Source organism: Anas acuta, chromosome 4 (assembly GCF_963932015.1).
Source record: "Anas acuta chromosome 4, bAnaAcu1.1, whole genome shotgun sequence".
In the NCBI taxonomy this organism is placed as follows: domain Eukaryota; kingdom Metazoa; phylum Chordata; class Aves; order Anseriformes; family Anatidae; genus Anas; species Anas acuta.
The window spans coordinates 67,364,543-67,391,107 of record NC_088982.1 but is presented as its reverse complement, the minus strand read 5'-3'; the positions used below and the strand labels follow the sequence as shown (position 1 = coordinate 67,391,107).

At 38.3% G+C, this 26,565-nt stretch overlaps 1 protein-coding gene across 3 annotated transcripts in view; it reads right to left on the bottom strand.

The window, feature by feature from the left end:
• BMPR1B (bone morphogenetic protein receptor type 1B) overlaps positions 1-26,565 on the bottom strand; it is a 259,932-nt gene that overhangs the window by 198,655 nt on the left and 34,712 nt on the right. For all 3 annotated transcript variants that reach the window (XM_068681764.1, XM_068681766.1, XM_068681765.1), the window contains exon 2: positions 3,239-3,309. The gene's annotated coding sequence lies outside the window, so the exon portion shown is untranslated. The remainder of the gene's footprint in view (positions 1-3,238; positions 3,310-26,565) is intronic.

Here is a 26,565-nt window from a genome sequence, read left to right as displayed (position 1 = left end):
AATGTCTAACTTCCTGGAAAGTCAGGCTCCCCCAGTAAAACAAACATTTGAGCAGTGTCAAAGATCTGTTCATGTTTAAGGAAAACAACCACCCTATTTTCCTTGCTTCATTTGTGACATAATGCTTATTCCTGCATTTTGTTTCCAAAAACATCACAAAGAAGGTCAAGCTCCTTTGAGGCAAATATTATTATTGGGGATAGCCTTTGCTTTCTGACACAGCCCCATTCAAGGGGAAGAATAAGCAGAACAAGCATGTGCTCTGCTGTAAAACAGACCAGTCTGAAGACTGTTGCTGCCCCAAGGAGTTCTTGATTTCAGAAAAGGGTCAGAGAAGAAAGAATTAAAACTCACACGGGAGGATCACCGGGTTTGGACCTAAAATATGTTGCAATGGAAAAAAACTATTGCCATATGTTGGGGTAGGGAAAGACAGAAGATGAAGGGACCCAAGATACAATGCCAGTCCATGACATTGATGAAGACTACTCACAGAAGAAAGTACAATCTCCTGTTTACATCTCCAGTTTTCAAAGCACACATCCTATACTCATACAGATCAGAGTTTAAAACTTTCTGTGTATAAAGTAGAAGTATATAATGTTGAAAATAAACCTAAATTAAGACAACATTTAAGAGCAGTCATTTTGTAGCAGACTAGGATAGAAGGTAGGGGACAGTTAATATATTTTTCTTCATGAAGCCTGCAGACATTGTGTATTTAACCTGACAGTGTAGTTACGGTGTGGGGAAGTGAGAGAGCTCAAACTACGATGTGCCTTTTTTTTTTTTTTTTCCCCCTGCGACAGCATTAAGTGATTCTACCCTGCATAGCTTAAAGTTCCTCCCACAGCTCTACACAACCACTGATTCATCACAGACAGGAACCAAATCTGTCACTGATTACACTTGGGAATTTCTGTCATTAAGTATAATTTTTAAGCCCTGCTGTGTACTGATAAACTTTGAGCATGAACTCCCAGCTCCTCCACTCCCACGGAGTAACCGAGCCCAAGCAAAGTGCTGCTGATCTCTTGCACAGGCTGCTCTGTGTACCCACTGGGAACCACAAGTCCCAAAGACTTCAGACATACTTAATTTTTCCGAACAGAGAAAAGTGCAGTGAGTTGGATCTTGCCTATTACATATATCACTGGGCAACGTTTAATGGATGCTCAAGAAGCATGGAGTAATCTCCAAGGAGGAATAACTTTGGTTCAACGCTCAAAAAATGCAAGAGCATGCTGTTTCACTACAGGTTTGGGCTTTACACAGCAGAAGTCTTACAATGGAAAGAAAAGTACTTGACTAACAAATCAACACGTTAGATAAAGTACCACTAAATATTTAAAAGTATCGATTTAAATGAGTTCTCCAGTGTGGGGAGGAAGAAAAAAAAAAGCAGACTCAATTACATCCTAACCCAGTAAATCCTCATTTCCTTCAACATGGTTTTGCCAGAATGAGATTAAGCTCAGGGCATATTAATTTATCTGTAAATTATTATTAATACATTTTCATGTATGTTAGCATAGCAATTTTTCCCCCTGCATCTTTAGCGATCTAACACGGGAACAGATTCCTTTACTGAGAGTCCATGAGTCCTCCCAACAGATGTACCATTTCAACAGGAGTATTTCTCTCTCCTTTCATGATTGATTTCAGAACTCACCCAACAGCAATTTAGACTGTGAGATTATACATGCTGAGTAAACAAAAAGACAAGACAAAATGTGAACATTCAAAATGAGGGGCAACAGCTTCACAAGCTGCAAGGGACTAGGAGGACACTTGCACCAAGGTACGTTAGGAGGATTTGACTGAAATTAAGGGATTTTTTATTTATTTTTATTTTTGCATTTAGGATGGAATAAGTGACCAAAGCTAAAGCCCAGGCTCAGAAGCTAATCAAAGAACTCGGAAGAACATTTTTATGCCAACAATAATTTCATTGTATATTTTGCTAAGCCAGAAGCCAATGCAACTCTTAATGTCTACCCACCTATATGAACTTAAGGGTACAAATACGATTACAGCTCTCTGGCACCCTGAAGTTGCAGGCTATAGTACAGTAAGCATCTGTAAACTGATAGAACTGCACTCATACATAGTGGCATGATTATGCTGCTTTACTGCTAAAAATTGGGTAACACTCTCTAAGAGTATCTCCAAATTTAAAGCTACATAGGCAGAAAAACAAAAGTCTGACCTCATCAAAACACATTATGGCTTTCACTTAGAGTTCACAGCCTCTGTCAGATAAAAAATGGTACATGAATAGAAATTGTATCAGACTTGTGCAACCTACCCACATCACAGTGCATGAAGGACACACAGATGGCTGATCTGCTGCACATACAGTCATTGTTAAACCAAATCAACCCAAGTCTTTGCAGTTGTCACAATGAAACCTACCTACAGATACTTTCAAAATTTGCTAAAAGGAGATAAGGAAAGCCAGTCATTTCATACTAATTTCAAAATTTGCAGTTAAGAAGTCAATACTAATTTTCACACTACGCTTTCAAATATTTTACAGGTTTTAATTTAACTCACATTCTGTATGTAAATAGTTATAACAAGTCAAACATTTTAGCACAACAGGAAGCAAAGGCCATTGGGGAAAACATCTCAGAGAAGACTTTCAGATTTTTATCCCCCTCTGTCTCCTATTTATGGTAAGTAGAAGTGGGATAGGCATTTGCTGCTTACTTTTGAAGGCATATCTCAATTAAAATAGGTCTTAAGATCCTTAGCAAATCATGTCAAACCTCTGTGCTCTCATACAGCAATACAGAGCCATAAATACAGTACCAGGCAAGTCTGTACATTTTCCGTAAGTAGCATGGGCAGAACTTTTTCAAAAAAAAAAAAAAAAAAAAAAAAAAGACCTCTTAGTGAATGTGTAAGTATGATGGAGAGCACTTGGTTGGGCAGGTCATTTCAACGGCATATGGAAAATGTCACAAGTTCCAACAGTAGAACAAATTGCTGTCCACTTTGTCATGTTGATCTACATGTACTTGCTTATCTTCAGAGCTTTTACTGATACCTGTGCTAGAATTACACATTCCATTCCCAATACAGGTTATGTTATCACATACTGAACTTACTGCAAAGCTCAGAACTTAAAAAAAAAACAAAAAAACACAGAATAAACAAACCCTCCATTGACAAACTTTCTATGAGCTCATAATAATGAACAGTGTCTTATCTTTATCAACAGATGCTGTCTTACCTTTATCAAGAAAAGCTGAAACGTCCCTTTCTCCTATTCAGTTTCCAAGAACAAAAGAAATCAACTCCACCCTGTGGGCAAAGAACATTTTTTAAATGATTAGCAATATTCTGAAAGAAAGTTTAATTCATTACAAAACAATATAGACCTTCCAATTCTGTCATAAAATACAGGTAAAAATATTGTACCTGGAAAAAAGCCCAATGATGGCATATAATTTTGTATTTACCACATTATTTCAACAAGTTAAATGGTAAATGCTCCTATGAACAGCAGTGCACTGATAATGAAATATTCAGCAACACTATTTCATGAGGAAAACTATACTTTTATGAATTATGTCAGCTTCCAAAATAAACTGGTACCACCGCAACCCCAAAGCAATCTTTGACCACACAGGTTTCCATCGCATCTTAACAGAGGCCGTGGAAGAATGAAATGTGATACACACTATTAAAAATACTAGATGCCCTGCTAATTCACATCCTTGATACACTAAGGACCATCTCTCCTGTCTGTTGTAACACATATACAAACCCAAACACTTCCATGGGAGCAGGCTGGAACGTGGATGGCAACAGATGTTATGTAACTTAGCGTGAGCTTAACAGTGAAAACTGTTTTATGGTTAGAAGCTAACGAAAATAAAGAAAATGGAGCAGCAGCTACAGAAGGATGCTGAAGGTGGTAAGTAATACACCTCATTCTTGTATTGTACGGGAAAACAATTTCATGGACTGAACAAAGGCACAAGAGCACAGAGGCGAGGAGAAACAGGAGGACAAGAGCTTTTGCTTCTTTCACAAACCTTTTTAATTAACCACTCTATTATCACACTAGAATGCAAAGCAGAAATTATTCATTTAGACAGCTTCTATAAAACCTTTACAATGTCACTGCTTATCTTATCTGAAGTAGTTTTACACATATCAGCACCAATTCAAGTGTTGCAGAACGGCTCTATTTCATTCCTATCCCGAACAGTGGCTAAATATTTATCATTTCCTTCATGATACTGGAACAGCTAGAAATTTTGCAATGCCATAAACAGAACTGATTTGTTGATAATGGTCTGATTCAAGTAGCAGTCCTTGTTCCTATAGCAGATTTGTTATCCTCCAGTTGTTATAAACTGATGTTTGAGAGGAAAAATTAATGTTGTTTGTTATTAAGGAAAATACCTAAGTAGCATTTTCTTAGAGTTTTGCCACCAATTATATGTGTTTTTTTTTGTTGTTGTTGTTTGTGTGTGTTTTTTTTTTAAATCTGCAACTAGCTTATAATGATGTTTTTAATTCACAGTGTGTGTTACTGTTCTCCCTTTTCTGGAATAACTTTAAAAAAAAAACACCACAACTTTTGTTCATAGCAGTTCTCTGAGCATTCATATATACAAAATAAACTGCTGCAATAAGTTGCGATACTTTGTTTTTCCTTCCAATTGACACAGACCACCTGCTAACCGTTAATAAGTCTTACCCCAAATACTTGTAACCTTGGCATTTTATGAGTCCTCCTGCATCTGTAACCATAGAACCGTTTGGGTTGGAAGGGACCTTAAAGACCATCCAGTTCCAATCCCCCTGCCATGGGCAGGGATGCCTCATACCAGACCAGGTTGCCCAAAGCCCCATCCAGCCTGGCCTTGAGCACCTCCAGGGATGGGGCAGACACAGCTTCTCTGGGCAGCCTGTTCCAGTGCCTCAGCACCCTCTGAGTGAAGTACTTCCTTCCCAGCCTATATCGCCCCTCTTCTAGTTTAAAAACATTTCCCCTTGTCTTATCATTATATGTGCATGTGAAAAAGTCACTCTCCATCTTTTCTATGTGCCCTCTTTTAAATACTGGAAGGCCACAATGAGATCTCCCCGGAGGCTTCTCTTTTTCAGGCTGAACATCCCCAGCTCTTTCTTTCTTCACAGGAGAGGTGCTCTAGTCCTCTATCCATCTTTGTGCCCCTCCTCTTGACGCACTCTAAAAGGTCCACATCTAATATATTTCAATAATATATATGATACATAGTACTATATAATTCAACTTATAATCTAAATCAAAAGATTTAGTGACTTCTTTCCCTAGAATCATTAGAGATTCTGAAAACTTCCTTCTTCAGTGCTAAACAACTTCAAAAGGGCCTGGACATTGGAGATCCTACCCTTTTACTTATGTCAAGTTGTGTACTTAAGGTCATACCCTTTCCAAAACATTAAGTTCAGTGTCTGAACGCTTTGTCTGGTGCTTAAACAAAGCTACAGCTCAAAAAGGTGTGTTTTTCTCTTAAACTCTGCAAGCACAGAAACTTAAACTTACTATTGGGCCTTATAAAGTCAGGGATTTCATGAATCAGCTGATACTATGGAAGCAAAAAGCTGGAAAACACCACAGTAATCAAAAGAGTGTCCTGCTTCATAAGACAAGGAAGCTTTTTGACACAATTGATATTTTTTTCCCCTTTTTAAATGTAGGTGAAAAATATTTTCATAGGTCTCTCGTATTCATTCAGGGAAGCTGCCCTTTTCCTTCTCACGCCATTTTTCAGCCTCACAAGCAAAAGCTAAGAAAGGCACAGATTGGAATAATTACACAGATAGTTTGGTCCTAATTAAACAAATTACTCAAAATCAGTAGTATTTAAAATCTATTGAGAAAATGAATAGATGCCATCAAAAAGTTTCTAAAGGAGACAGATTATAGCAAAGTGCTACAACATGAGGAGTTACAAGATTTCACTTGATGCATCCTCTGTGATGCAAAAAAGACTGATCTCATTGAAAAACCCAGTGAGAAATTATTTTATATACAGTGTTTACCTATGTTACAAATGTGCAATTTGACTGCAGAAGCCTAGATCATTCTACTGGACACTGGGTTTCATTGGTGGGTTTACTTTATAATTTACACAAAACTATGACAGAATAAAATCAATTTAATATATTTCTGATCATCTGTACTTACAACTTTTATTAGGGAAGAAAAGTAATAGCAATATAGACAAGAAGCTGAGTGTGCACATCATGCTAATTATATGTGTGTGTGTGTATATATATATATATATATATAAAAGGATCTCATCTGAAACAGAATCAACCCCTCCCATGAGACTCACATGAAGAACTAAATGATCTTAAAATAAGGCAGAATCACAACAAAATAGCAGTTCTGCTAAGAGAAGTGACATTTTAAGTTTGCAATTTTAAAGTGGCATATCATTGAAACAAGGAGAAGGCTCTATGAAGAGAAAAACAAAAACAAACAAACAAAAAAAACCCAGATGATTCAGCAAAACAGGTGAACCTTCAGCTGAAGGAGAAACTAAGCGAGAAGAAAGAAGTGATTTCACCAAGAGAAATGTCAAATCAGTGACAAACCATGAACTCTTCTATCCCACACACGATCAAACACAAGTGGAAACTACAGGACGCAGGCTGGTAGGGTGACGACAATTCACCAACCTACACAATTCATATATACATCTAAAGTTTTCTGCATAAGTTTCCTAGGTTCCTTAAGGCTCACAGTGTTTGCTATCAGCAAAACACAAGTTTGCTTCTTACAGCATTCTTATATTGTTACAGAAATAAAACCACTGCTGCTCTGCCATACGCTGAAGGCTCATCTATTTCAATCCATTTCAGTAGCTCAGCCTTATTCAGTTTTTCTACTTATTTAGTTATACTGCAGCAAATTAGTGCTGTCTGAGAGACTCAGACAGCAAGCACTAAAAATCACAGGTGACCTCCAATGCAACAAAGTCCTCGTCTGCTTCAATTTGTCCCTCCACTCTTACTTGTGCTTTCCCACACCCACAGATATGCTTTTCATGCACAAGCTCCATGCCACGCAGGCATTCACACAATGAGCCATCTCCACTCACTATCAGAAGGAAAAGTACTTATCTAAACAGTCAGCGTGAAACCAGAGCCATCTGTTTCCAACTGAAGTCATATATATATATATATATATATGTATATGTATATATTCAGACTGTCTTTCAGACTAATATATTCAAATATTTTATTGGCATAAGAAGACTAAATGCTGCCCTTCCAGTCCCAAAAGTCTCTCCAAAGAGGGAAAAAAAAAAAAAAAAAAAAAAAAAAAAAAAGCAGGATTACATTCCCAGCATTACAGACAACACGGGGAATGAGGTTTCAGAATTTGCTGCAACTGTCCCCATAGCATGCAGAAGTACTGCAAACCACAGGAAGACTTCCTGTGCTTCCCCTGCCACCTGTAAGTTCACTCCAGCAAACAAACGCAGCTAACAAACAGCAGGACTGAAGTGCCAAACCTTTGCAGCCCAGCTGTCACTCATCCTGGAGCTTCCCTCCTACACTGCGCACCATGCTTGGGGACACCTCTCTACCAGGAAAGGTCCCAACACTGGACCTACCACTGTTCCACTTGTTTGCCCGGAGAGCCTGAGAATCCAATACTCAACCAGGGTAAGATCAGGAAAGAGTCTTGATCAGTGGCTTTCACTTATCCATCATCTCCCGCAGGCTTTCACTCAAGTCTGTAAAGCAAAGAAGCTCAAAGAATAAAGTTTACTTCATCATGCAAGCAAATAGGTCAGATTTATCCCAGGACTAACAGGATACAACACGGCCATAAACTAATGAAATGACAAAGGCTGCCATTGCTTGGCAATGTAATTATTTTATTAATTTATTTTTCTTAGATTTTAGGGAGTATTTTGCTTTGCTTTAAAAGCAAATTATAAATTCTATAAATTCTCAATTGCCTAAGTCTTTGATTTCTGAAAGACTGATAAACAGCTTCAATACATACTTAATAAAGCACTCCACTTGAAACGATTTCAATGCCTATCAGCCAAAATGCAGTAACACTGTACTTGTTCCCACTTACTTCACAGAAAAGAAACCACGAAACTAAACAAATGTTACTGCTTAAAACAGAGGCAACTTAGAAAATGTTTTCTATCAAGTTCAAGAACAAACAAAATGAGACAGTACAAATGGCCCCCAGATTTATATGGCTCTCTTAAGACTAATCAGCATTGTCAATATTGGAATACTGTATTACAGCCAGTTGTGAAATTAATACTTGAGACATTCTAGTGTTGCTTTTTGCTCAGAAGTAGAGGAGAAAAAGTACTACAAAAATCATGTGCATTGACATTATGAGTCGTCTGTTTATACTTCCTAAAGCAACTACCAAGGTATGTTTGAGGCAGGTAAGTTTAAGGGAAGAGTGAGAAAATACATTTCAGAGGACTAAGGTTCAGAATTTAACTGTGGCATCCAAATACACTTAACAACTGGAAATTCATTTCCAGGCTCAGGCACAAGGCTGAGCCCAAAAGACCTATTTTGTTCTCTACACAAAGACTGGCTGGCACTATTACTAGAAATGCTGAGCCAGTGTAACTACATTTTCCACATGAAGTTTACACAAACTTTTATTACAGAAATTGGAAGGAACACTAGGTATGGACTGGAAAGGAGAGTACTGCGTGCTCCATGAAAAAGACTTCAATACCAACACCGAGGCACATTAGAGAACATGAAACCACGTGACTAAAGCATGCATGTGTATTTGAAGCACAAAAGGGCATTTGATATGTTTGCTGTCAACTGAAAAACATCCCAAGAGTGAACTAACAAAGGTGAAGTTGCACAGAAGTATACAAGATCAGATGTGATGAAGGACTTGCCAAGTAGGAGCACATAACCAGCAGCCAACTTCACTTTTCTGCAGCGGGTGTTCACGTTAGGCCTAAAAGCCACTGCAATCTCTCAAGGCACACACCTGGCTTCACCAGATACCCAGGGCCACCTCCCACAGATTAGGAACAGGACCCCCATGAGCACCAATTCAAGAAGGAATCATAAGCCTTCTCTTTCCAACACATGCTCTACGTTGTAATTTGACATCATCCTAAAAGGCATAGAGGGTCTCCTGGAAGGCCTACCTTCCCAGCTGAATCTGTAATGTCTTGTTGACACAGTAGGCCACAACCGTAGAATGCCCACTAACATAATATTTATCCAATAAAGCATCTAAAATCATTTCTGGGTGTGCTTCTGTAAATTCCAAACCTTTTCCTTTGAAATAACAGTATTATGTCAGTAGTGAAATATGTTAATTTATCTACCCGTGCCTATGATAGGTCAAGCACGAAAGATAGCTAAAATGAGAAAAGCTAACAAAAACGTTTCAAGAATTCAAATTTTGTTCTAGTTTGGTTTTGTGTAGGTCTTCATTTGTTTGTTGTTTTAATAATGCTAAAAATTTAAGTAGATAGAGAGAAAAACCCACAGGAAATGCAATTACAAGTCCTTTCAGGCTGATGTAGTGAAAAGCAAGGAAGTTAAGTCATTCATTATAAAAATCAGTAATTTTTAAAACCTCCCTTGTTGCATAATGGCTATTACCATTTTTAAAAAGGGACAAGATCTTTTTTTCTCCTGTTTATAGGCTCCATACAGGAAAGCATTCTGCACTTTGTATTAAAAAACAAAACCAAATTCACCACATACTGTAAATAAAGAGGGCTGAACTGGGGGGGAAGTAGGGGACACAGAACTTCTCTCATAAGTGACATTACCATGTTGCCAAATTAAGCTACCAGAAAAATGACTGACATCTCTATCATATATGAGTAGGCTTCATTACTTCAAAAGAAGAGGAGAAAAAGGATAACTTTCCATCACATATAGTGCTTGCTCCAAGAAATCAGACTATAACAAGAGAAAGATAAAAACCATTCGAGTACTGAGCAATTTGTCAATCAAATGGAAAAAATGCACCTTACCACAGCAGAAAAACAGTAACTACTTCACTGCAGTAGAAAGTGAAATTGTGAATTGAATCTCAGGACATATTCTTTCACCTGTGTTTACATCAGAGTCAAATGTTTTTGAACTATATTGGTTGCATACTAAGTATAGTTTTGCCTGTCGCACACACACACAAAATATGTAGTGTGAATAAATTGCTTGAAGATTGGGAATGATTAGAAGCATTATACCATGGAAATACTACATAGGCACAAAGAGCACATAACATTACCCTTGAATAATTAAGGGTCAATAGGTCAGTATTCACACGTAGACCTTTCCTCAAAGCAAGGTTACCAAAGTGACCTACCCCAAACCTCCTGCCTCCTGATGTATTTTTTGCCCATCTCTGCTCCAGGTTTTCCACGTAGTTGGAATTCCACAGATGGTCCCCATCGCCCCCAAAGAAATGTTCTTTCCAGATGAATTCCCCAGAACAGGGCTTTATTTCTTAGAAAGCAGAGGGATATTTTCCAGAAATTCATGATTCCCAGTAGTGCAACAACGTGCTAATACTTAGTCAGTCTACAATCTTAAAAAATCTGGTAGAAGTTTAAACACGTTTTCAAAGGGCACTGATGTTCCCATAAATACTGGAAGCTCTCTGCTCAGCATCTGATAACTGTATGTTACAGGATTTGCCCATTCCCTCTCATCATTTCAATTCAAATAGCATATTCTTAATAAAGCCTATGCTAATACAACGCTTTTGAAGTTTTAGTCAACTATTTTAAACACAGTATTCTAATGCCCTTTAACACACAAAACACTCAATATCCCAGCACTACAGTCTCTCCTTTTTCTTAGCATTTTATTACCTTTGTTGATGTTAATGATTTGCTAAGCTTATTTCCCTTCAACTAGTCTTTGTGTTTCTCAGAGTTCTTTCAAAATTGCTTAAGTAACAAAAGACATTACAACACAAAGATAAAAGGAAAGAAAGCTTAGTATATGATTTTCCCAGCTGAAGTGTCACACCTCAGCACACACAGCTGTGCCCATCAACTCTCTTCATGCCATCGCAGTACTGGAATGACACATGCATACCCCCTTTGGCAAAATACTGCTCATTTATCACAGACCCTTTTCATTCATATTCTATGTTTAGTAATCCTTTTCCCGGATTTCTACTTAGATTTCTGGAGTATGTACGTATGTAAATGACACAGTATTGTCATCCCTGCATTGTATCTGCATTCTACACAAAGGCCAAAAGGCAGGCTTCTATCTTACAATAAATTTAGCGTAATTAATAACAGTTTAATAAGTTGTATCCTCTCTGTACACAGACATATCTCTTCCAAATGCTAAGTGGACATTAATTGAGCATGTTTATCAGGAAAAAGATGAGAACGCCTGTAACTCAGATGATGCAGAAATGTATACAAGGAAAATCTTTAATTTCCTATATTAATATAGTACTTTAAGGGGAAGTCAAAGAGAGGTAAACATGAATTAAAAGAGAATAAAGGAAATCTTGATTTAATAATTGATTTTTAATCTCCTTTGCATTTATACTTCATTGACCTTAAAAAAAAAAAATCTCATTTTCACCGGCCTGCTGTAACCACTGAAACAAACATTAACATTAAACCAAATTAAAACAGGATCTTAAAGTACTGAAAGAGTTCACTAAAGGTACCTTATGCAAGGTAAACGTAAGTTTACCTAAATGCTCTTTCATTTGAAACTAAGTTGCTGAATAAAGAAATTTCTACAGAAAAAGGGTTAATTGTAATCCTTGGTTGGATTTTTAAAGGTTTCTAAAACAAAGGTAGGTGCATGGGAGCATTTTTTATTTTTTAACATGCCTGTGGGCATGTCTGTACATTCACCGTGTCTTAAGAGACTCCTGCCTAGCAAAGAGCTGCAGCCAGTGGCACTGCTCAACTCCAGTACTGCTCACTCCAGCTCCCCCAGGATGCAATCGTCATATGCCCATGATCCCACGGGACACATTCACTGGCCCCAGAGGCTCCCCAAGATAATCAGGTCCTTATCAAACCTAATTTTAAAAGGCAACTCACTTGAATGCTTTGCTTAAAGATACAATTATTACCAAATCTTAGATCTTTAAATAAGGTTAAACACTCTACTTTGCTACACTGTTCCTCATACTTACAGGCTTTATTTTTAAATTTTCAATCAATTTTTGGCAACCCAGACAGACCAGTGATTTTGGTTAGTTTCCACCACCTCCACCGTAGCTGACTCAAGCTTGATTTCAAATGTCTGCAAAATATATTTGGTGTCTGAACTACTAATCCAGAGATGTATTTTTCAACTTGTTTCCTTAGAAGGTGATGGAATCAATTCTATTACTGTTATTTTCAGAAAAACTGAAGGAAGTTCAAAGACCAGTGTTTTGTTTTAAACAGAGCCAGCCTTTGAAATTCAACTACCTGCCAGTTGTCTCTCTAAAATGCCTTTTTAAGCAGTTCATGTAACATAGCAAGTAATAAACATGCGACAAAACTTCAGCAAGTATGAAAAGACAGGAAAAAAACACATGCCATTTCTGTTTCTACCTACACATACAATATAAATTAAGCATAAGGTAACAGTAGCTTAACTAATTCTATTAATCTCTATGAATAAGCATTTCATTTGGCCATTTTCACATCCTGTAATTATTCCAGAGGAAACACAGGTTAAAGGTTCAACTAGCACTTAAAATGTCTCCTAAACCATAATTATATCTACAAGACTTAGCCTGTGGGTAAAATTTGGAAACCTATGACACAAAGCATTTATTTTTCTCAAATACTCTGTGGAGTCTAGTTATTCCAAAGATTTTGTTTATTTATTTATTTTTACTATTCATACTCAGTTGTATGCAAAGCATGCCTCAAACAGAAAAGCTATCTGAAACCTTCACAATTTGGGCCATGAAGCATTATTACTGAGCTATAATAAATGATTAAAACAGAATCATGAGCTCCTTCCTCATGTTCATTCAAAGAAAGCATCATAAAAGCAGAGTTAGAGCTGTAGCTATTGCTCCATCATTTTCAAAGATGGGAGGAGAGCCCACAAAGTATACATGTCATGATGTACCTGTTAAGATAAATTATGCTATTAGGAAAAAAAAAATGCAACTATAAAATGGAAATTACCTGACATACAATGGGAAGAGGCTGAGAAGTGAGCATTCAGGACAGACCTGAATTCAAGTTAAGTAGATAATATACTACAATGACACTATCTTGCAGTTCTTATCTATAGAGTACTCTGTTCTCCTTCTTTCCATTAAATATGCACAAGTGACATAGGCAGCACGCATTAAACAAAACATTAATTTCCCACCAGCATTTTACAAGTCACCTAAATAAAAGGCTGTTTGTTTGCCATTATTAACAACGCTCTGACTTTGTTCGACCATGGCCACTAGTTGGTGTTTTTTTTGATGTGAAAGCATCAATGGGAGTTTTTCATAGTGATATTTGCAGGCATCAATTCAAAGTCTGGGTAGTGAAAAAACAACAGCTTCACTGCTCATTGCAAATGGTGCAATTGATGGAGTCTGGCAAGCAAGTTCCTAGGTTTTGGTTAAAAAATACACAGAATCAAAAACTCATGAAATGGACGTTAATGTTAATTCTATAATATATGTGTGTGTGTGTGTATATATATATATATATATATATATATATATATATATATATATATATATATATATAAAACTCAAAATAGTACCTACTAAAAGCAAGACTGTTCTTGAAGCACAAATTCAGCCCTCTGATATGCATTCATTGTAAAGGCTTTGCTCAATGTTATAGGGCAAGCCATCTATGCAGCCAAATTAAAAAGAAAAAACACACCAATGCTCCCGCGACCAGTTCAACGTATTGACCTAAAAACGTTAGTCTTTTTTAAACTTTTATTTTATGCACTCCTTGTCCTGTTTTACAAAATATAAAAGTATAAATCACTGTACCGCCTGTGGAAAGGGCAGCTTCGTAACAAAGAACTTAATGCTGAGCCACTACAGAGCCAAGCTTAAGCTTAAATCCAAACCGAAATGACTATATAGGTATTGACTAAGAATTTTGGTTTACACAAAGTTTTCCGTTATTTATTTTTTGAAGCATTCCAGTTTTACTAAAAAAAAGTCCCCAAACCACCCTAACTGCGTTCAACATATTTTTAGACTTCTCCCAATGTTTTCCTTTCCTTGGCAATTTTTCTTCAGAGTAGCATTAACGTCTCACTCACCAACACAGACGGCTAATGGATCTCAATAGGTATCTGCCAAAGGCGGCAAGCACTAAGTATATGGAATAGCACAATGCTCAAGATGTTTTATGTTTCAGACACTATGCATAACCATTTTGATCTTTCCACACCCAGAACTACAATCAGATCAGAGAAGATCTTAAAAGGATTCCCTGAGTATCTTCTACAAGATAAAACATAAAACTGTATCTATTCAGGAAGATGCCTCTTTGCTGCTCAAAATAGTTTCCCGATTATTTCTCACTTAGTTCAGTTTATATTGATGACATCTAGGGGATGGAAAGGGAATGAAAAGAGCAAATTGTTCTCTCCAATTCCAGTGTGAAGAAATGTTCATCAGTTTATAAAGCAGCAGAGAAGTTCAAGGTCTCTCTGACCTTTCAGTAGTATGGGACAATCTTTACACAAGGACTAACTGTTCTCACACGGTTCCTCCACTGCACAAGGTACTAATCTTGTTGTTAACACTTAGCATTCAGGTCGTCTTTTTCTACTACTGTTTTTGTGGGTTTTGCTTTGTTTTCTTTTTTCCTCCTGAGGAAACTGCTCACCACTTACACCCCAGTACAGTGATACAACATATGATCCTGTCCCAGACATAGGTCCATCTTTTCAGTTCCTTCCTCCTCCCTCTTCAGCATGATGGTGTCCCACAGATTAGAGATGGGCTTCAACTTTCTGCACCAGTAATTAATTCTCTTCTTTTGATGGTGAAACTGGTCATTTTATAAATGATGTGAAAGTGCTATGCTTGAACAAGCTGACAAGTCAAGCTCTGTTTTACAGCAGGAATGACAGAAGCAGCCTAGCTTTAAACACCAGGTTCGCCTACAGTGGGCTCAAGATTTCCTTCAACAGGAAGCAGAAGAAACACCCCACAGTGCAGGTGGACACAGTTAGAGCTGCTGCTCCACCTGAACTGTCAGAAGTCCATGGGGCCAGATGGAATTCACCTGAGGGTGTTGACAGATGTGATTTCCATCATCTATCAGAGGTCATGGTCACCCAGAGAGGTCCCTGATGACTGGAGACTTGCTAATGTGACACCCATCTATAAGAAGGGTCATAAGGAGGACCCAGGAACTACAGGCCTGTCAGCCTGACCTTGGTGCCAGAAAGAATTATAGAACAGGTCATCTTGAATGCAATCATGCAGCATGCGTGGGACAGCCTGGGTATCACACCCAGTAAACCTGGCTTCATGAAAGGCAAATCCTGCCTGACCAGCCTCATCTCTATGACAGGGTGTCGTGCCTGGTTGATGAGGGAAAGCCTGTCAAGGTAGGCTACCTAGACTTCAGCAAGGCCTTTGACATGGTTTCCCACAGTACTCTCCTGGAGAAGCTGACAGTCCATGGCTTGGAGACATACACTTTGCTGGCTTAAAAACTGGCTGGCTTGCCAGGCCCAGGGAGTGGTGGTGAACAGAGAGAAATCCAGCTGGCAACAGGTCACCAGTGGTGTTCCTAAGGGGTATGTGTTTGGGTCCATCCTCTCTAATATTTTTATTCATGATTTGGATGAGGGAATTGAGCGTCCCCTCAGTAAGTTTGTGGACAACAACAAGCTGGGGGGAGGTGTTGATCTGCCAGAAGGTAGAAAGGCCCTGCAGAGGGACCTGGACAGGATGGCTTGATGGGTCTACAGGCAGAAGCCAATGGGTTGAGGTTCAACATGACTAAGTGCCAGGGCCTGCACTTCGGTCACAATAATCCCATGTAGAGCTACAGGTTTGGAGCAGAGTGGCTGGAAAGCTGTGCAGAGGAAAAGGAGCTGGGGGTGCTGGTCAATGCTTGCCTGAACATGAGCCAGCAGTGTGCCCAGGTGGCCAAGAAGACCAACAGCATCCTGGCCTGTCTCAGGAATGACACAGCCTGCAGGACCATGGAAGCGATCATCCCCCTGTACTTGTCTCTGGTGAGGCCGCACCTCGAGCACTGTGTTCAGCTTTGGGCCCCTCACTACCAGAAGGACATCGAGGCCCTGGAGCATGTCCAGACAAGGGCTACGAAGCTGGTGAGGGGCCTGGAGCACAAATCCTGTGAGGAGCGGCTGCAGGAGCTGGGGTTGTTGTGTATGGAGGAGTTTCAGGGAAGACCTCATTGCTCTCTGCAACTGCCTGAAAAGAAGCTGTGGAGAGCTGGGCGTCGGCCTCTTCTCACAGATAACTATTAATAGGACTAGAGGGAATGGCCTCAAGTTGTACCAGGGGACGTATTTCTTCCTAGAAAGAGCAGTCAGACATTGAAGTGGGTCATCCAAGGAGGTGGTGGAGTCACCATCCTTGAGGGTGCTTAAGGAAAGGTTGGACATGGCGCTTCGGGAGGTGGTTTAGTAGGTGACAGTGGTAGTTGGGTGACGGTTGGACCAGGTGATCTTGGATGCCTTTTCCAACATTAAAGGTTCTAAGGAGCCACAGTGCTATTGCTCAATACAGTAAGTCCATAGCCAACGCTCATTGCTAGGGCTTCCCTGTTGGTCAGTATGAGGAACTCCTGAGTGATACTGAAATTTTGCAAAGGACTGGCTGTAGTCACAGCAGCTGTTGTCAATTATTGAAGTATTCCAAACATATCTCTTCTTAAACATCACTCAACACATCTAAAGATTAATGTATTTTTGAAGACAGAGACATATGTTAAAAAGAAAAAGTTTATACGGAATCATGGTTGATTTACACTTCTCTAGCAATGGACCTTATAATTTCTCGCATGCTAAATAAGTAGAGGAATTTTTCTTAAAGCATAAAGCATCTTGGAAATTTGTGTAAGAAAAAATGTTCACTTGATGTGTTTGAGTCTAAGAGTTAGAAACTTACAATCAATTAGAAATAAACACTAGTCTAAATCAAGCTGTACAACATTTGAGACATTTATTAAAAACAATATGAAAAATATATGCACGTACACAGATTTTACTATTTTTGTTGAAGGAAAGTATGACAGCATACACCTGTTGTTTACAACCACTTCTAATGAAAAGGTGCCAACATAAACTGACTTGCAAACTCTCCATGCTGCTCAGTAGAAAGAAACTAAGGCCCTGATTTAGCAAACACCTACTTCTGCTTGAGTACGTTACCTACCGTGAAAGTTTGCAGGAATATTTCACCCAAAATAAGCTGTCAGCCTACAATAACATTTCAACACTTGAGGCTAAAATGGTACCTTAAAAAAGCCATGCCAACACTATATGCTTTGTTTGTCAAGTGTGATGTATACTTTCAGATGGGGAATAACATTCCTTGTTATTTTTGTCACTTACAGCCTGTCATAGTTCAGTAACTGCCCACTGCAAAAGATATTGACCATGAGATTTCTATAGCTGCAATTGGAAGGCAAAATTTAAACTGATGGCCCATTCATTCATTTACAGAAGACTCTTGGCGCTGCTAATGGCAAGATATTCTCTGTAAGCAAGAGCAGTTACTTCAGCTTTCTGTACAAGGTTGATTTCTGCCTAGCAAAACAAGTATAAATCATTGTATACCTATTAACTCTTATCCAGTATGTCATATAATCATCTTCTGCAAGAACAGCACTCACAACAGCTAGCATTCAACCTATTTGTGCAATATGAAACAAAACAACCACCCACAAATTAATTACACAGCTTTCATCCTAATTACAATTAGGACCAGGTGGGGGGAGAAGGTGTAAATTCAACACTTAGATACAATTTAATGTTAATGCTTTGGAAGGATGAATTTATCTAGAAGCAAACCTCAAATCCCAAGTGATGGTCTTTGCCAAAGCATTGCAGAACTCCGACAGAAAAAGAAAAGCATGTGCTCTTCTCATTACAGCTCCATCTCTGACCCAGCAGTGCAGAGCAGCCCTGGCCTGATGCAGGGAGCCTCTATGCAAGCCTGCAGTCCATCCTCATCCCTATCCTCGGGGTTGCTGTAGCAACTCACCATGTAAACCCAAGAATGCCTTTGGGCTCTACAGTTTAGTGAAGTATTAGCGTTTTCAAAATGCATATGCTTAAGAAAAGAAAACGGAAGCCTGCTATACCTATTCACCTCCACTTAACTTAAATCCCCTGAACGCTGGTTAGATATTTAGTAAAACATACGGTTGTTTTTCAGATTTCTTCTGCACAACCTGCAATTAGAAAACCAGATTTCATAAGGTAATTTTATGGATCCAATAAAAGCAAGCATCTGGTATCTTCTTAGATTTCATTTTTCAGAAGAGATCTGCTCATCTGTAAGAGTATTTCCTGTAATTTGGTTCTTTGCAAAATATTTAAGATGTCAAAACATATACAGCTTAATTTATGGAGCAGGTTCCATTTGTGTTACCTCATCACATGCACAGGCATTAGGAGATGCAAACCCATGCATTTAAGCCTACAGGCTTTTTTTTTTTTTTTTAAAAAAAAAAAAAAAAAAAAAAAAAACATTTTTATGCTGGTTTAACTGCTACAAAAAGCCGGGCCAGATACTGATAAACGTCACGTAGCACAGTTACAACAGGCATGTCACACTGGCAAGATTTTGCTAGGGAACCGAAGTGACAGCAGCAGCGACGTTAGATAGCAGCTAGTGGCATTAGGCAGGAAGGTCAGAACAAGAGGGCAAATGACTTGTGTTTTTTTTTGTTTATTTGATGTTAAAACTACATCACTTTGTATTTCTAAATAAGAATGCGTCTGGTGAAGCAAATTTAACTGTAGCTATCAACTCATATTCAGTTTATAGCTTCCAGATACCACAGCGCATGATTTGGAATGATCCCCAATAAGTTATGACCAATTTGACATTTACACTGGTGCCATTAGTGTTAATTCTCAGTTCTAATTCAGATGTACAATGATTTTTAAACTTAATAATTACAAGAATAATTATATTAATATGATGTGTACTTATTATAAAAGATGTGTAATTATTATAAGAGAAATTGTTAATACCAATACTACTGGTCCTTGCAACTCTAGAGGCCAGACCTTTTTTTTTTTGGTAAGTGGTATAATACTTTTTGTATGTTTATCACCATTATAACAGTTACTTTCCCTTAAGCCTAGTCATTCAATAACTGAGTTTAAACATTTGGCCCCAATGTTCTTACTCACCTGTGTGAATAAATCCTAGCCCCACAGGGAACAGAAAAATTCTGTTTCTTTATGATCAACTTCCTCTGTGATACAGCAAGTCCTTTTTAAAATACTGCCAGGTAGTAAAAACAGATTTAGCATTTTCTTAAAACAGGAAGGCGTGTAGTAGGAGATGAGACCCTCCTTATCCATCTGTTTCCAGTTGTTCTTTCTTATATCACCAAACTTTCCAGATGTCATGCTCTTCATGTTCTATCCCTGTGGAATGATAATCTATGTTCCTCTTACATGCTCTTTACATCTACCCTTGTATTTATGCATTTGAAAATAATTTATAAATGACTAACGTGTTAAATTCTTATTTTCTGTAGAGATTTGCAAGAGCAGAATTCACCAATTCCCTCTTGCAAATTACTTACAGAGAGAAGGAAAAGGATGGAGCAGTGTGTCTGGGCAATGGGGAGGGGAGACAGCAGCACACGGTGCAGTTAGCTGGAAATAAAAGCAGGGGCAGCCTCACCTCCAGTGAGCCATTCATATATATTGAAAGGAGGAGAAGCAAAGAACAAAACAAATGCCAGACCTGCAGGTGTGCTAACAAATCAAAACTGGAGCAGGAAAAGAAAATTATGCTATATCCTTTCAACCTCTGCTTCACCTTGGCAAACAGTATGACACAGCCTCGATTCCTAGCAGAATTGCATGCAGTCAGTCTTAACAGTGCTACCCGTAAATGCCGAGGGCATCTGCAGAGCTTGCTATGGCTCTGCCGCTGCCTCGCTGGTTGGCATCGCTTACAGGAGCTCCAGAGTTGCTCCCAGCTTTTAAATGATGGAGAAAGGAAAAGAATACAAACTCTAAGCCAAAAATTGATATTATTGCCTGTGATGTCTACAATAAGTTATTTCAGTCATAAAAAGAGTTTTCAACAGTCCACAGTACTGGCTTCTGGCTTCTCAAAAAAGCACTGAAACAGCAACTAAACCTGTGTTTCTCTACTGAAGTGATTTCTTGCACTACGGTTACGCTAATGCAACAGAAGAGAGAATATTTCTGTAGTTGTTACATGGTCTACATAAAAACGAAAAAAAAAAAATTATACAGTGTTATAGAATTCCAAAGCATGTTTTATCTCTGTATGTATTCCACTTCAAATTTTCTAATTTTAGTAAAAGAAATGCTGTTCTCTATTAAAAATCTGAAAAATATTAATTTAGTTTATATGAAGATCTCAAAGAATTCCCACTTCACAAAGCCCTCAGAACACACCGAGGGAAGACGCAGGCATGTAGGTCTGGCATTAGTATTTTAAATTCTACAGAGAAATTGCATAATAAAGTTTAAAACTAAAAACTTGACTTTACATACATATAAAACACAAGCCATTATGTAGCTATGAAAAGGTTCCTGTGAAAAGCCATGCTGTTTTTGATAAGAAATCAATTTTTCATGCTTTGTGTTTGCAAAATGGACCAGTACATTTCTATAACTACAATCAATTGGTTTTCCTGAGAAAAAGTGTGAACACAATGGAGAGATCGTTACATCCAAGCCTTGTACTCATCACAGAGATGCACTCAAGTAGAGCACAGTAATCTCACAGACATGCAGCAGTAGGGCAGCAACACAAATTTATAGCAGGGAAATTAGAGGGTTCTTGAGATTGCCTTAGGCATAAAGTCGATACACCACGTAAGCAGAAACTCAAAAACTCAGAAATAAGTTCCACTGGAGTACTGTTTTTCAGAGGATATGTTCTACCAGAACAGGTCTTCAATTTTTAAGATCTCTCGCTAAGAGAAGTTAAAGGTTTATGTTAAGGATCCTCCATGGCTACATTTTGCTTTAATGCCAATTTTTTTTTTTTAAACCATGATTTGGTCTCCAATATTGTGACTATGAATTTAACCCTTTTGCTTTATAGAAGATAACCCTTTGTCTTATAAAAGACAAGCTAGCAGATTTCCTTCTAAAAAATTGTTTGGTAACTACAATGCTCCCAGGCAAGCAGCTAGCATTCTTAGAAAATCTAAAACCTGTTATTGCAAACACTGGCAATCCAACAGGCTTGGCAATCTCAGAGTTTGGGCCCTGTTTCCCTTCCAGTTCCAACAGTGAATTTGGAGATTGGCATTATCGATTCATAAAATTAGGAGGAACATACAGGGATGGGGATCGCTCAGTGTCCCAAACAAAAAGCATCCTGTTCTAATACATCCAGAACTCTGGTGATTTTTTTTCAAGTCCTGAGCTTTTTGTCCTGTCCACAAAAGTCTGGCTGCGCAAGGGTTTGAGCTGGATTTCTTGCAGCAAAACAGTCACCCTGCAACAACTTTGCCCTGAGGTGGCTTATCTTGAGCCAGTTTTCCTCCTTGCATATTTTTTTCTATGCTTTCCTATTGAACTACACATGAAGTGGCATACACATGGTACGCTACATGTACTTAGAGTATAAATAATATATTCACTGTATATATACACTTTACATGTATTAGCCACTTTGGTAGACTGCACAAGCAGTTCCAGCAGAGTTCCGCACCTGTCCCACTATATTCTCTCCGGTTTACTGCAGCAGTACCAGGTCAGATAAACTGTCCATTTACAAGTGGTAAAGATGCAGCTCTTGGTGCTAAATACAGAAAGTTCTTTAGCCTGATCACCTCTCATTCAATGCATACCTGGTTTGGGGGACAAGATGATCAGGAAACTGATGTTAAACCATAAGACCCCACAGCAGTCAGTCCCACACTTGCTAAACCTTTTCACCGAACCTTATTAGAAACAGAGCTCCCATAGCACAGGAGGGAATTAGAGAGTTTCTGCACTACGTTCACACCACTACGAGCCCTACTGGAGCAGCCATGTGCTGGAGTGTTTTCCACGGTCTTTATATTAAAGCAACTCACTTTACAGGTCAACGCTCTGGCAAGCAGCTCCTTGGCGAGACTTGCGGCTTCCACAGTGGCAGAGGGAGGCAGCCACAGCTGTACCAGCTGTACATTTAACGCTGAGCCCAGGTTCCCAACAGCTTAAATAATACGAGTTCAGCAGAGCAGTCAAGATTACACATTAGGCAACCATGAGCAAAACAGGAGCAATTAGGGAACAGCTAGGGAGTGCTCAAATGTGTAACCAGATATTCTCACAGCCAATACATATCAATACAACGTATAAAAACATGGTCAAGCACCACAGCTCTCTCCTGCAGAGGGGCTGTAGTTGGGTGGTCTCGCAATGAAAAGTCCGTGTTAAATCACATCTTGTCCACCCATTAAGACAGCCAGCCGTAAACTAGTTCCTAACGCTTGGAAATAGAAAGTGCTCCAATCAATGCGCCAGTAACTTGAGTAACCCCGTAGAGGACGTTTCTGGACAAGGTAATGGTTGACCATGGCTTTTCATAGGAACACGGCACTTCAAGTAACCTCCTGAACGACAGGTCTAATGCATGATTTCCTCCTTTCACACCAGAAGGGAAAACAAGGCGCTCTCCGTACGTAATTGCGGAACACACTGTACCTACGCGTCTATACCCTGACAGCTGCTATGCTAATAGCATAGCACATTTTCTGCTATTCCCAATCCTGTTAGGTAATGGGAAGCACTACTAGCCACTGAACTCCTGCAATAAGGACTCCAAATCATCAAGTCATCAAAAAGAAAATTGCCACAATTCACAAGTCCTAATTGGAAAGATGAGGATAAGTACATTCAGACAAGTTCCTAGAGTGATGACTAATGAATACTATCTAAAAGAAAGAGCAGCTATCTAGATGTAGTTGCAGATGTAGTTCTTGTTTGTTTGTTTTTAATTATATCCACCAGATTACCTGTGGGAAGGATGAAATTTAAGAAAAATTTTAAAAATACAGATGGCTGGATATGTCCAGCAACCGCTCTGAGAACTAAAAATAAAAGGTTGGAGAAAGTAGCTGCGAAAGAAGTCAGGCAATGATTGAAAGACTGCAAGAGGCTGGAAAGACTATAAAGGAGATGACAGCAACACACAGAAGCGCAAAGACTAAATAAATTTAAGGACAAAAGGAAATTGGAAGGCCAGAAGCATTTCTGATGAGCTGGAGCAGAAACACTTGAAAGGAAAAACTCGACAAAATTTTGAGACGTCCATCTCTAAATAGGTGTCAAGAGGCAACAGATGGAACAACAGTCAAAACTTACGTGAAAAGCCAAGTAGAAAAATGGACACTCTTCTGCCAAATGACTCTTCAGCCCATGATTTTAAATTTCTGGGAAATGTACGATACATTCATTGTCAATTGGCTTGTGTTTTTTATGGCTTCTTGGATATTATTAATAGGCCAGTGAGTTCTACAGGCTGTTTTAAAGAATGTTTACCAGGCAATTTCCAAGATTTCTGGAGAATGTGAATCACCAAATATGTGTTTTCAATTCAGGAACTTATAAAGCAAAAATTAATGATAATGATATTAACTAATCTCAAAGAGTAAAATATAATGGACATGAAAATAAACACAGCTCATGTAACAGCAAAATTCAACAGAATTTAATAAACTAAAGTTAGGACTAGATAATTTGCATCACAGAGCTCTGGAAATCCTGCCACAGGAAGAAGGAGGTGTTAAAGAAAGTATTTTAATACATCTCCAGTGTTGAGGGTGGTGCCATCGGATCAGAAAATAGCAAATATAATACCTGTACTTAAGAAACAAAAAATGTAGTCTGGGCAAAGAAAGTCCACTTAGTTTTATCTCAGCAAAACAATTGGCTCTAGGACAACTGTCCAGGGTGAAAAAAAAGGGGTGAAGAGATAGAAGTAAGCAGACTGAAGAATATACTTCTAGTCTTACATTTTTGGAAAATGCAGATAATTATTATTTTTTTTCCTTTGTCTAAATGCAAGCATCTCTAGTTGAAATTATTTATTTGGTTTTCAGTAAAGGATATGATAACACAACAAACTCTTTAGCAAACACAAACAGAGGAAAACTTGAAATACGTATTAGCAACATGAAGGAATTGACTTCACTGACTATGAAGTTTAGAAGAGGGAAAGCGTGCACCATGTTGTGATTATTAGTGTGCTTCCACAAACATTTGTTTAGAAAGTCATTTTATTTAGTAGCTTTATCAATAAACTTACAAAGAAATAAAAGACAGCAGTATCTTATTAAAAAAAGCTTCTAAAACAAAGCTTTGAGATATGACCAACAGAACTGCCACACAGAATATCACGTAGAACATAATGGGTTACTTTGAAATACCTGACCATGGAGGTCCAATGGCATAAAACAGACAGCTATGTGCATGGAGGCACCAGAAAATTAAGTTATTTATCAACCAGGAAAGTTCGTGGAGGTAAAATATCTTGTTGACAATACTTGTTGATAACAGATTGACTGTGACCTGCCAACATAATGTATACGTGTCAAAGGCAAACTGTATCAGAAAATGTATCAGAAGTGGCGTGTCCAGCAGACAGAGGAAAGCGTTTGTGACACTGTACTTCAGGAGAGCACAAAAATCTGGACATTCATGCACCAGAAAGCTGGATACAAACTTGTGACAGAGGAGGCCTTCCAAGGTGCATAGGACTGGGGAGCCCCTCTCAGAAAAAGATATAAAAATGGAGAACACCATAATACTGGGCAAAACAAATAGAGAGACTTCCTTCTACAAATGCACAAGCATACACCAAAAAGACACCAAAAACCCATAGTTCACTGCACATAAACTTCCATAACTGGTTAATCAGATTTTTAACCTGATTGCTGATATGAATTTCCCACTTGCAGAGTTTGGTATTTTAACTAGACCACTTCTATCTGATCCCATGCAAATCTGCAAAGAGCTTACAAGGAAGTTCAGTCCCACTGAACTGAGCAGGACAAGAGCCAAAATCTAAATCCCATACACCCAAATGTTAAGATCTTCAAAGGAATTCAAACATTTGATTTTTAAAGTGATGGGAATCTGATATCCACTTTTTAGTTCCTGCTGAATAACATACTTGAAGTAAAAAAAAAAAAAAAAAAAAAAAAAAAAAAAAAAAAAAATCCCTCTCCAACCCTCTTACTGTATGAAGAAAAAGAAACACTCAAATTTGTCTGCCTATGGTGCAAGAGGAATGACTTTACAGACCTCAAAAATATCAGCATAGCTGTAAGTGCAGCCTTGAGCTAGACTAAGGAATGCTAAAGATGAATGAAGCTAGGGTCTGTAGAACATATACATAAATATACAAGATGTAATTTTTTTATTATTATTATTTTTACGTCGAAAGTTTTACTTTTGATAGAAAATGTCTTGGGTTCCTATTTGGACTAACCAACCAACCTGAAAGTAGACTTGGCAGAGCAATGAACTGTTCTTCATAACAAATGGAAAGAAAGAGAATACTTTTAATTCTTTCACTTCCTTCCAGCTCCTGTTCAGAACCAGCTTATTAAATACTTTTGCAGTTGCCCCAAAAAGAAAAGTAATTTAAACAATAGATTTCAAAAGCCTCTTTCAATATATAGTTCTCATAAATGTTGTTTCTTTGATCTATTTTATTGATTTTTTTTTTTTTAAACTCTATTTAAAAGAAACTTATTTAAAGAAACTACTCAGATAATAACCAAGTGTTCAAACTGGAAGTGCTTCCATACTTGAAGTTTCAAACAGCTTTGTACCCATGAAAAAAAATATCAAGAGAAATAAGGTTATTCATTGAGAATCATCTCCCTGATGAAAGAACATGTGGTCAGTGGATGAACAAGGTAAACATGAAAAAAGTACAGACTATGAATATGAAAACAAGCGGCAAGGGGAAAAACCTACAGTTTAGTTTTCAGAAGGAAGCGTTTAAGAAAACTTAAGATTGTGAAAAGACAAAAACAGAAAAGTTGGAATTTCAAAGACAGCCAGGTCCTGTCTTGACGTAGTTGTAGGCAACTTCCCTGTTCCACACATTTAATTGAAAAATCCTTAAGCACCTTATCTAGGACACTGTAAAGCATCTGATAACTGTAGAAGGCTCCACAGAGGAATATTATGGGATAGCTGTGGCACCAGTAAATTGGTGCCTAACACTTAAAACTAACTACAACTTACATCAACAGAGTTGGGCTGGGCTCGTAGGCAATGGCATACAGCTACATACCATAAACCAAAGGGAAAATATATTTCCAAGAGTGGAAAATTGAAGGCTAATTCTCAACCAGGGTTGAAGCAGATGTGGTGGAATGCAGTCTTTCCTGAACATGAAAG